The 13,229-nt window shown below is 37.5% G+C and overlaps 1 protein-coding gene across 1 annotated transcript in view; it reads right to left on the reverse strand.

Annotated features, from left to right (window-relative positions):
* The window catches only part of SVEP1 (sushi, von Willebrand factor type A, EGF and pentraxin domain containing 1), a 200,297-nt gene that overhangs the window by 143,193 nt on the left and 43,875 nt on the right, over window positions 1-13,229 (reverse strand). The window lies entirely within an intron of this gene.

Genomic DNA, 13,229 nt, shown 5'->3' on the forward strand with positions numbered 1-13,229 from the left:
AAATATAAAAGAGACAAGATTCACAATATAATGTAATTATTAGAAAAAAAATAACCATGCTTCTGAAATTCTTGATTATATTTAAAAACAGAAGGTAACATTTTTCCATGATATTTAGTAGAAAATTCTAGGACTGGCTAGATCTGTGACAGTATTTAAGACTGAGAGAAACATTATAAAAATAGTTATAATGATATGTGACTTATGAAAAATAGCTCAGCAGAAAGAGAACATTGCAATCAAAGCATCACAGTATTAAATGTCAAATTATTACTGAATTATTCATATTACTGAGTATTTCTTTCTAGAAAAAGTTCAGTAAATATTTGCACCAGTCTTCAAGAAGATGCAAGACAACATGGTCTCCTTTATTTTTTTTATTATTATTATTTTAAAATTTTATTTAAGAGAGAGAGAGAGAAAGACAGTGCAAGCAGGAGAGAGGGCCAAAGGGACAAGCAAAGAATCCTAAGCAGGCTCCACACTCAGCACAGAGCCTGACGTGGGGCTTGATCCCATGACCCTGGGATCCTGACCTAAGCCAAAATCAAGAGTGAGATGCTCAACCGACTGAACAATTCAGGCACCCTGAACATGGTCTCCTTTAAACAGAAGTCAGCAGCTGTAGGAGAAAATGATTAAGACGAACACTGAGATGGAGAAGAAAATTCAAACTGTAACAGCAAAATTAAACTTCTTTGAGACAGTAAAAAGAAGCCATAAAATTCCATAACAACAGAACTAAGTACACCTAGGAAAAGTACTAGTTGTGATATTAACACGAGAATATATTCCTTACTTGAAGATTTAGTGCAAAAAAAAAAAAAAAAAAAAACCCTCAAGTTTCAGGTGAAATTAACAAAAAGTGATTGACACCCAGGATAAAAGAAAAGTATAGCAAGCATCTAGGAAAGAAAAGCAAGCATTTATAAATGCAAAATCAAACTGATATTCCATTTCTCCTGTGCAAAAACAAATGGCAGGAGAAATAATGGAAATAAGATATATAGCTATGTGGAAAAAATATTATCAGCCCCGAATTCTATATCTAGGCAAGCTATTGGTAAATATGAGGAAGAGAAAGACATTCCAGGATATGCATAGCTTCTGGAAATAAAGACACATTTCAGTGACTGAAAAGAAATCAAATTAAAAACTCAAGCATGGGAAAAGTGGTATTTAGCAAACAGCTTGAGATTAAGAAACTAGTAAAACATACAGTAAATCACTAAATATCTTGCTAAAATTGCAAAAATGAAAAAAAAATATCAAATAAGGCCCTTTTTAAAAAGAAAGATAGATGATCTGGGGTGCCTAGGTGGCTCAGTCAGTTAAGTGTTTGACTCTTGATCTATAGATCCTGTGGTTTTCCAGCTAAGAAGCAGAATCTCATTTTAGTACCTTTAGTTTTTTAAGTCATGAAGCCATATCTTTATGGGCTGTATTTAGAGGCACAAAGTCTGGAATGTGTGTGTATTCACGTAGTGTACATTTTGTACTTTGAATCACTTTGAAAAGTGTCTCAGAACATGGTTCATGGGATCAAGCCCCACACTGGGCTCTGAGCTGACAGTGCAGAGCCTGCTTGGGATTCTCTCTCTCCCTCTCTCTCTGCCCCTCCTCCTCCTCTTTCTCTTTCTCTCAAAATAAATAAATAAACTTTTTTTAAAAAAGAAAGACATATGATCTAAAGAAGAAAATAATCTGCATAATATAAAGAAGAAAGGTGTAAAATATGAGAGAAATTGGGAGATGAGTGGAAAGAGGAACAAGGGGGGGGTTCTCATTTCTTTTTAGGTACATTGATATGATAAAGCCGAAAGAAATTTGTACCTGAAAAAAACAAGTAACTATGAACAGAAAAAGACTGTATAACCTCCAAATCAGTGGAAGAGGGAAAAAAAACACCAAAGAATACAGATAGAAAAACCCTAGGAAAATAAAAAAAAAGAATAACAGAAAGAATGAAAAACAGAATAGCATAAACTAACATGACAGAAGAAAACCCAAACACATCAGCTATCATAAATAATATTCATGGACTAATTTAACCCTGTTGATAAGATACACACCTAAAATAAGCCAGACCTACAGGTCAAAAATCATTGGATGTACAAAGATACACTAAATACTTCAAAACCTATAAATTACTACTTTAAGAAGAAATAGAAACTTAATACATAAAGAGCTTTATCCAATGCATGAAAAGAAAAGAATACTCCAATTGAAAAGTTGACAAAGAACAAGAACTAGAAATTTCCTACAGGAGAAATGAAAATAACCAAAAATCACAGGATAAACAGTTTAACCTCACTCATAATAAAGAAATACATAGTGATGGCTACATTTTAATTTGGCAAAATTTTTAAAGGATGTTGATACTCATTTGCCAGTAAGCATGTGAACATTCTCTCCTTCTCTGTAGGACAACCTGGGGGCAGACGCCAAAACCCTCAAGTGGAACCCTCCTTTTGATAAATCACTTGATTTCTGAGAATATGTCCCAAGTAAAGATGAGTAAAAACATATGTATAATTGTTGTTAACCATTTACACACTCAGCAGTGGCAATAACACAAACGTCAAGAGATGGGGAGGGTGGGGGGGTTTGTTAAATTCTTATGACAATTCCATCCAATGGAATAGTAGCCATAAAAATACAAGTCTTGACATGGAAAATCATTCAAATTATGTAGCTGAGTGTAAAAAATGCAGGTTTCAAACACTATGTTCTATATGAGCCTTTTGGGCTAATAAATACATATAGGAAACTTCAAGGATATGATTTTTAAGGTTATGTATACATGGTATATATTCATGGTAGAATTACGAGACTTTCAGGTTTACTTTTGTTGATCTAGTATTTTCGAGTTTTGCTACACTGAATAGGTATTACCCGTGCAAAAAGAATTAAAAGTAAATAAAAATTATATGTAAAAGAAAGTCATTGTCTCAAATGCTGTATTTCACAAGGTTACTGGTTCTCTGACCTCGGAGATCACTTTGGTTCCTCCTTCTCCATCTTCTCCAATATCCAAATGGAAACCGTGTTTTTTGGATTTTTCTCTTTCCAAAATCCTCTGCGTTTCCCCCCTCCCTCCATCAGCATTGCCTTATCTTAGATCTGAACTCATTATGTCTCATCCGGGTTTTTACACAGCTCTTTACTGGTCTCTTGGCCTCCATTTCTTCTCTTCATTCCACCATGAATGCTGTGCCTGAAGAGCTTTCTAAAATAGAAATGTGATCAAATCACTTTCTATCTAAAAACTGCACCAACAGGATAAGGCCTTCTCTCTTCACTCTGATCTTCACAGATCTTTGATCTGTCTGTAACATTCCTGTCTGTCTCCTACAAGGTATCAGTGCAATTTCACATCCTGGTTGGAACCTGCTTCAGAATCAAGGAGAGCCTAGTCTTGCATACCTCCTCCATCTCAATTTACTGGACTTGGGAGTTTGAGCAATTACTTAATTTTTCTGAGACTTGGTTTCTTTGTGCGTAACATTAGTAGTATGTCCCTTATAAATTTTGTTGTTAGGATTAGCAGAAATAATGTGAGTAAATGCCTGGCATGTAGTTAGCATTCAGTAAATTTTAGAATAAGGTCTCCAACTCTTAACTTTCTCAACAGATAATTATCCATCTTTTATAGATTTGTTGTGCCTGGTGGGTGCTTGGTGCTTGGCAAATATTACCTCTTTTATCTTCCAGTTAGCTTTGCCTTTGCATAAGCTCTCCTTTGTCTGAGTGAACCGCCAGCACCCTTCATGACTAACTCGTTCTTCACAGCTCCTCTTCTTCAGACAGATTCCATTGCCTTCGTTTCTGTGCCCCCAGAGTACATCATGCTTACCTCTGCTCTGGCACATGTCACACTGTATGTAAAATATGCAGTTGTCTCTTTCTCTCAGTAATATGAACATGCCCTTGTATGTTCAGAGTCTTCCAATTATCTGACCTAGCCATTAGCCATTGCATCGCCTGACCAAGTCACTCAATCAAAGAAGGGCAAGGGCAAACAGCTGTGTTGGAAGGTGCAGGGCGGGTTAGTGCGGAAGGAGGACTAAAGTCAAAGAGAATAACAATCAGGTGATGTGAAGGCATTGACCTTGGGGTCAAGACCACCGAGTTGCATGCAACCTTGGCTCTTCTGCTGACAAGGGACAGGGTCACCGGCAAGTGACTTTCTTCTCTTTTCCTACAAACTACAGAAGTTACAACTGATGATGGCCCTGACCTTTTCAATGCTAACATTTGATGATTCTAGAAATAGAATAATACTAGAAAGTAAGTTAAAGAAATCTTCCATAGGAGCAATCAGATTCGGTTTACAGATTCTACAATTTATTTTTAAAATAATATTACATAAAAAGGAAGCAATCTTAACAATATTACTCTCCAAACTGTTTTGAGTAATCAAGAGTTTATAACATTGGAGAACAGTGTTTTGGATAAAAATATCCAAAAGTACATTTGGAAATGTATTGTGAAATTCATAATGATAATGGAAAACAGACTTTAGGAGAACTATTTAAAGGCATTGCACAATTCTAGTGGGAGAGGTGTAATCAACTTCTTTGATACCCAAGGGGGAAAACTCCTCATCTAAAACCAAGCAAAAGTTGAAAATACTAAATAAAACCATGGTTTTAACAAGTTTCACAAGTGATGGTAAAGGGCCAGGTATGTTCTTTTTTTTTTGTCACGAAATGTTTCCTTCCTGGAAATGTACCAAATATTGTTTCTTAATTGCTCTTTTAGTTGTTAAAATAACCACTTTCTCTTTTCAGAAACATCTTGGCAGCTATCAGCTACTATTACTGGCAGTGTGATTCTTGAAATTATCATGTTGTGCTAACATTAGTCTTCTGCTCGGCTGACAGAGGAATCCTTTGACTGATGCAAATTAAAACATCAGCCAGTTTGGAATTTGTAAAATATAAGGGAGCCTCCATTCTCTCTACTCTATCTTATCCACAATATTAAACTGTTAGATGACTAGTTTAGCTAGAATAAACAACATCCGTTATACAGTAACAAATATTTTATAAACTTCCTTCTCACACATAATCTAAGATTAATTTTTTAAAACCGTGATAATTGTTAAGAGCCTCTTTTCCTTGCACAACTCATCTTTAAAGGTTAACGAATTCCTTTAAAGAATATAGTGGTACGGTAGCTACATCAGCTGCATTCAGGCTGTGTGCTACACCACCCCAAGGGTGCCCATTCAGGTAGATGACAGTGCCACCCCGGTTCTGCTCTATCTATGAAGGGCACCAAGCAAATGTCTGGGCTCCCAGAGACAGGTTCTTTATTATTACAACATCATGTTCCTCCTCAACTTTATGGATCTGGTCTGAATAAGGAAAATGTTCCTACAAAGAGTTCTGTTCAAATTTCGAGCACAGGGATCCACCGCCCTAGAAGAGAACCAGTTCTCTTTCCCCATGCCGAGCCAATATTTTCATAACTACAAGACAAGGACGTGGGCATGCATACAAAGAACGACGCTTCTACCAGAGAGCCGAGATCCTTCCGATTTTCATTAATGAATTAGATAAGGAGACTTTTAACTGCCTTGGATGCTGCACAACTGAATCTGTCGTAAACGAATTAGGAGCCTGTCAGTCTCCCTGCCATTGGGTAGCTCATTTGGCTGAAGTGCAGCATATTTGGACTCAACTGAATTCGAGTAACTGTGTGGTGCCAAAGGAGCAAATGGCACACTCGCGGCGGGACGCCATGCTGCAAATAGAAGCACCTGCTCAGACTAGAGAGGAGATTACTGATGGATCAGGACAAGTCTATCAAAAAACAAAAACGAAAAGCCTCAAAAGACTGTGTCCAAAAGAGGATGCATCAGCAAAGTTATTATTATGTATTAAGAAATGACATATGTCACACACACACACACACACACACACACGCTCACATGTAAATACGACCTGGCTGAGTACAGAATACAAGGTCTTTTGGGTTGAAAATTCTGTCTTCTTAATTGTCTTAAGGTGTCTACTGTCTAGACGAGAAATGTGAGATCATCCTAAGTTTTATAATGAAAACTTGGTGGGCAAACACTTTTAGGAGAGGCCACTGGGGATTTTAAAATTATCTTTAACCTTGTTTATTCTTTCTAAAATAGCTAATGACTCAGAATCATATAAAGAAGAAAATAAAATTTACTGTAAGCTAAACCACATTGGTTTAATGTTTGATATTTAAGTTGAATCCAGTTTTTTAGTAATTATAAATAACTTTCATGCAATCATCTTGTTCTCTTATTTCTTTCATCCAGTGAAAATCTTTTCTCTTAAGCAAAATAGTATTAACTTTTCAAACTCATTAGACTATTGTCGAATTACTTTATATTTCTATATTTATATTACTTTATATTTGAATTAAAGTCAAATACTTTATTAGGGCTAAAAGTATATATCTTATTGTACTCTCATGAACACTGGGTATTAACTTTTTTTTAAAATTACTAATTAATCAGGCCATTTTGGAGCCTGCGGAGGCCTGCTGGGAACAGGACTCCTAAAATGACAAACATGTCTGGAAGGCTGTGGTCCGAGGCCATTTTTGCTGGGAGCACACAGTTCTTAAAGTTGAAGGTGTTTATGCTCGAGATGAAACCGAATTCTATTTAGGCAAGAGATGTGCTTATGCGTGCAAAACAAAGAACAACACAGTGACTCCTGGTGGCAAACCGATAAAAACCAGAGTAATCTGGGGAAAAGTAACTTCTGTGCATGGAAAACAGTGGCATGGCTCATGCCAGATTACAAAGCGTCTTCCTGCTAAGGCCATGGCCACAGAATCCGTGTGATGCTGTACCCCTCACGGATTTAAACTTACTGAAAAGTAAATATAGGTGTAGATTTGTTCTCTTATTAAAAAATAAAATAACCAATTAATCAATTGTCTAAAAGTGAAATCCTATGAGTTTCAGTGCAACAGGGTTTCACCTTGAACTTAGGGTGGATCTACCCCTGAGATTCAAATATGTGTAGGTCTATTGCTTGAAGAACGTGAGAACGTTTTGGGAGAAAACACCATCCATGGAAGGGGTGATATTCAAAATATTACAACTCAGTGGCACGACCACTGATCACTGACAAGAGACATTAGCTGTAGCATCATGCAGAATTCTGCAGGCCCACCCATCTGCCAGATGTTGCCTCTACAGGTGCTGGACCATGGGATAGGTGCCAGTGACCCTGGAAAAGGGGTTAGATCAGTGAAGGAAAATTCAAGAGACTTAGGGCAGTAGCCGTTTACCAATCAGTACATAAGTATTTCAATATCTCAACAACTTTTACAACTGGACTAATGCATAGCTGCTGAATATTAGCCTTTCCTAAGGAAAGAGAGCAGTGGTGCAAGTTGAATCTAAGAACAACTTTGGCAGTAAGAAAGGAAGAAAGCTCTGAGTATAGTTTTGTGTTTCCCTGTGGTCTATAAGGAGTGGTAAGTGACGAGTAAAGTCTGAGGCCACACTCGCCTTCAATAAGGCTTTAAGATCTTTGGTAGTTTGGAAATGTGTTTACCTGTTGTTTTCCATGCTCACTGTTGTTACACTAATTATACCTAATTATTTTATGATATGATTGATTCTGTAACCTCCATACATACAACTCTTGTTCTAGGTTACATTCAGTGATTTCTGTCCACAGATGCCGAATTAATATTCCTGTAACATCGTTCTGAACATGCCACTTTCCTGCTCAAAAATCTTCAATGTCTTGCAGTTGTCAGTTAACCAAAGGCCATCTCTGTAGCATGGAATTCAAGCCCGAGTACAGTCTAGTTCCTACTCCCTACCTTTCTTGCTCTGAACCCCACTATGTTCACAGATGTAGCCTGTTCATCCATCCATACAATCTATCACCAGTCCCCATCACGGGTCTGTACTTTCTGTTCTCCACAGTGGTATCTCCTATTTCTAACTGTCCAAGTCCTATCATTCAAACCCGGTGAAAATCCCATTACCTTCATAACTAAATATTTTCAGAACAGTGATAGCCTTTTGTGTATCATACATGTCACAGCATTTTAATTTTCATTCAATCTCAGTTGCTTAGAACCGGATCAGCTATAACACTTTGTTCATGACACACATCCTGACTTCTTTACAGTTATAGCTCCATTTCATGATAAGCTACTTTAAGGCAAGTTTGGGGCAATAATCATATCTTCCAAAATATCTAAAAGATATTTGACAGTTAAAGGAGTCAATGGATAGACTGAAATGATTTCCTTCTGGAGTTTCCATAAAACCCTTATTCCACCTGGCATTCATTCTGATATCTGTGTGGTCCAGTCACTCACCTTGAAGTAGTCCGCTCATGAAGCAATATTTTTCCTTCCGTATTCCCATGTTAAAATGTTTGGATTATTTTCTGAATAATCTGTGTGTAAATAAAATTGCAAGTTTCACTGTGTCATCACCTTTCTCCCATGTCATCCATTAAAGCAGGGTGTGGTGCGAAGGACCAAGTGCAGAATCCTTGGATGAGAATTCTGCTAATTATTATTGGCTCTGACACTGTCTGCCCTTCTCTAAGTTATATAACCAATTGAAGACCTTGTTTTGCCATCATGACACGATGGATGATCATGTTTGTAAAATTTCATGACCCTCTGTAGAGATGAAAAGGGTATGACAGGTAATGGGCTACAGGGGACAGGGAATAACACAGAACTCCGTCTGTACCCTTACAGTCATTCCACTTTGACACAGATGATTAAGAGGGGTAAAGTGCCATGTTAGATGACAACACATAAGAGAGACACTACCTAGACTCGAAGCAGGGGTGGGGTGATCAGGTAAGCTTTGTTGGTCAAAGCGATCTCAGAGCGAGACCGGATGAACCATGCACACCAGTGAGAAGTGTAGGCGGAGGGCGATGGCATTCAAAACAGAGGCATCGCCATGTGCGGGCCCAGGGGCAAGAGAGAGCATGCCTGAAAATACACGTGTTCACTCTGCCTGGAGTACAGAGAGGCCAGAAAAGAGAGTGAGTGCCAAAACCATGAAGGTTGGGTAGGCCACATTCGAAAGCTAGGAGTTTATCCTTAGAACAGTAAGAACAATGACAATGTTTAAGTTAAGGTACGTGACAAGATCACTTTGGGTGACTTCTGGAGACTTATTCTGAAGGACCGTAACATTTCATTCTCAGACACATGGCATGATTCAGTCACTTCCATTTTTCCCTATATGTAAGGATCGTTTAAGAACTTTGAGCTTTGATGAATGGTTTTTTTTTCTCTTTTGCTTAACTGCAAAAAATCAAGATTTTCTCTATAGCTTTGTCTAAAATTGTTAGCCTTTATTTATTGATCTTTATTTTTTTTTCCATTTCACTTTTGATTTCAATAGAAACAAAGTCATCACTGGGTATAATATGTGGGAAAACTGATACCGCTGTGCTTCCACAAAAGGTGTCCCTAAGTAAGTTAACACATAAAAAGTAAAACCACAGTCGGACTGATACAACCAACATGGAAAAACCTGTCCCTAGAGAAGATCTGATGCACACAAAAAGCAGAGGAATCTGTTTCTGAGAAGAGGGAGTAGGTGCACTTTTTCTCAGTCTTCCTAGTGGTACAACTAAAACCTCTGAATGTTACATATAAAATAAACATAAAATGACACTGATACAAAGGCAGACCAGCTAGGGACCTTGAGAACCAAAGCCCAACATGGCAGTGAGTCCCTTGGGCTTCCTTTTACCTCACATATCCCAGACTTAGGGCTACAGAAGCTGGCAATCCAAAACACCAATGGGAATGGACAAAAAAACCCCAAAACAACAAAATACTGCTCTCTCCAGCCAAAGGATGAAGAAACAGACGCCTTGCAACTTAGGACACTTTTAGACAAGAGCCACTCAACTCCTCTACTCCAGCCAAACATCACACACACAAAAATATAAATATAAATATAAATATAAATATAAATATAAATATAAATATAAATATAAATATAAATATAAATATAAATATAAATATAAATGAAATAAAATGAAATAAATAAAATAAAATAAAATAAAATAAAATAAAATAAAAATAAAAACTGTGGCCCAATGCAGCCATACCAGGCAGAGACCAAGTGGGAAGTCTAGATTTCTACTCTTACAAAGCTCTAGCAAGGCACCCCAACGCCTCTGCAGGTGGTATCAGAGAAGGTCAAGTAGTCTTTCACACCAGTGGAGACCACAGAGGTGAGCACTGTCTCTCACTTCCACACCCACCAGAAAGTAGCAAAGGGTCTTTCCTCTGCCCCCTGCAGTGCTGTCAAAGCCAGCCCGTGGAGAGTCAGAACTTTCATCACCACCAAGCAGCAAGGAGGTCCCCTCTTTGTAGTGACTGGGGAGCAATAAGGAGGCCCTCCTAGAGCCAGAAATCCCATCTGCAGCCAGCAGTAATGAGAATCCCCTCACACACATTCATATCAGGGTCACTAGTAGCAAAATGAGGAATGCAGATATCTATGTTCACTTGGCAGGCATAAGGCAATGCTCATCATCCCTTTCTCTGCTGAGCGAATGATTATTTAACATTCTTGAAATGACAAACTTATAGAAATGGAGAACAGATTAGCATTTGCAAGAGGTCAAAGTGAGGGCAACTAGGAGTAGAAGGGAAGTGTTGGGGCTCTACAAGAGCATATTATGAATCCTTGTGGTGGTGGGGCTGTTGCGTATCCTGACTACATCCATGTCAGTATCTGCACTGTGATATTAACTATAGTTTTGCAAGATGCTACCACTGAGAGAAACTAGGAAAATGATATAGGGGATTGCTCTGTATTATTTCTTTTTTTTTTCTTTTCTTTTTTTAAATGTTTATTTATGTTTTTGAGAGAGAGAGAGTATGAGTAGGGGAGGGGCACAGAAAGGGAGACAGAGAATCCAAAGCAAGCTCTGAGCTGTCAGTGCAAAGGCAGACGTGAGGCTCAAACTCATGAACTATGAGATCATGGCCTGAGCTGAAGTCAGGTGCTTAACAGACTGTGCCACCCAGGCACCCTATTCTTTATTATTTCTTTAAATAGTTTTTTTTAATGTTTATTTATTTTTGAGAGAGAGAGAGACAGAGACAGACACAGAGCATGAGCAGGGGAGGGGCAAAGAGGGAGATACAGAATCCAAAGCAGACTCCAGGCTCTGAGCCGTCAGCTCAGAGCCTGACACAAGGCTCAAACTCACGAACCATGAAATCATGACCTGAGCGGAAGTTGGACGCTTAACCGGCTGAGCTACCCAGGCGCCCCTGTATTATTTCTTAAAACTGCATGTGACACTACAATTCTCTCAAAATTAAAAACGTAATAAGAATTAAAAAGCAAAAGGCAGGAAAGCAAAATTTCAAGGTACATCCAAGAATATCCAAGATCAAAACACTGTATTTTAAAGTCTGGGGTACACTACATAGGTGTGGTTGGTCGGTAGTTGGAGGTTATTTTTTCATGGCTAACCATTGCCTTACAGATACCTTGATCTGTGAAACAGAATACCATGAACAGTGTATGTGAGCACTAGCATGACTAGAAGTTCATATTCCTTCTGCTTAAAGTCATAAATTGACCTTCTTATTCATAATTGGTTTCCATAAAAGTTTACAGTTCCTCATGGGGGCCACATAATTCTATTTCAAATTATTCTCAGGAAATATATATATTTTCCTTATTACTGTAAAAGGGATTTGATAAGGTTTTTTAAACCAAAAGTTTCTACATAAAAATTTATCGATTTTAATGTATTTTATTTTGTCAGTTTATAAATCTATTAATTCTAGTAGTTTCCAATTTACTTCTTCGTATTTTCTAGGTTAAGAATAATACTACATACAATAGTAAAACAGCTCTTTTTTTGTTTAAAATATTAAATATTGATCGTGAAACAGATGTTGAATGTTGCTTCAACATTAATGTTTATGGTTGTGCCTTCAGTATTTCACAGATAATGTGCATTTGATTTGTCTTTTCTTATAACTTGTTCCATAGTTCATGACATATTTTCATATGCCTGCTTCCATATTTTGACAAAATTTATAAATCTCAAGTTTCAATGCAAATTTTCCTGACCGCTAACATTATCCTACATATAGTAACAATGATATGCTTTATATATTCGTTAAATGATTGCTAAAGTGGTAAAAATCCACATCATCCCGGAATGCTGTCTTACACTGCTAGATGAATTAAAACACTTTCCCAAACTATCAATCATCAATATATTCAAACAGCTTTACACACACACACACACACACACACACACACACACACACACACACACCACTGTTTTAGGACTGGATTTGGGAAATAATACCAATAACTAGATAACATAAAAGAGATAAATGTGTTATTAGCCACTTCCTATTGTTGAACTCAGCCTTCCAGATGGCTTGCTTTGATTCTAAGCCAGTGCTTCTCAGGGTCAGTAGACTTGTTCACCTTCACTTCTCCAAAAAAGGAATGGAAAATTCCCAGGAAGTTGGGAACCAAGCAGAGTTTCCATATGTTGTGTTCTAGTATCTGAACATACAGTTCGCTTTATTTATTCATTCATTCTTCAAAGTTTATTAATGCTTACTCTAAGTCCCTGTGCCATGTAGCAGAGGTTATTAAAAAAAAGAGATAGATACAATCCTACCTTAAAGGAATTCATAGAATAGTAAAGAAAAAAAAAAAACTACCCCGAATGATAATACCATGTGGTGGGTCTTAACAGAAAGAGAGAGGTATTTAAAAAAACCAAAAACTCTAACCCAAACTCATTGCTAGAGCAATGAATCTATGCAAGAAGGGATGAAAGGAAAAGTTTCACAGGAGAAGTGAATTTGTTGTGAACCCCGAAGTACCAGTAAGAAATAGAAAAGATGTGGGATATTCTAGGCAAAGGGGACCAAAACGCACAAACATGGAGCCATGAAAGGCCTTGACGTGTGTGAGAAGCCGCAAGGGTTTGAGATAGCTGGAGGAGAAGATGCTGCAATGTTCGTAACCAAGAGATAATTTAATCCTAGTAGAATCACGTGGCTTTGATGTTTCCTCTACAAGTTTAAAAAGAGATCCAGTAATGCTTTTTGAATCTTATGTTAAAGCATTAACTCAGTTTGTCAGTACAGAGCACAGTTTCCCAACCCCAGTACTATTGACATTTGGGACTTGTTGATGATGGTTAGTGTATTATAGGATATTTAGCAGTATCCCT

The sequence above is a fragment of the Panthera leo genome, chromosome D4 (assembly GCF_018350215.1).
Source record: "Panthera leo isolate Ple1 chromosome D4, P.leo_Ple1_pat1.1, whole genome shotgun sequence".
Taxonomy (NCBI): Eukaryota; Metazoa; Chordata; class Mammalia; order Carnivora; family Felidae; genus Panthera; species Panthera leo.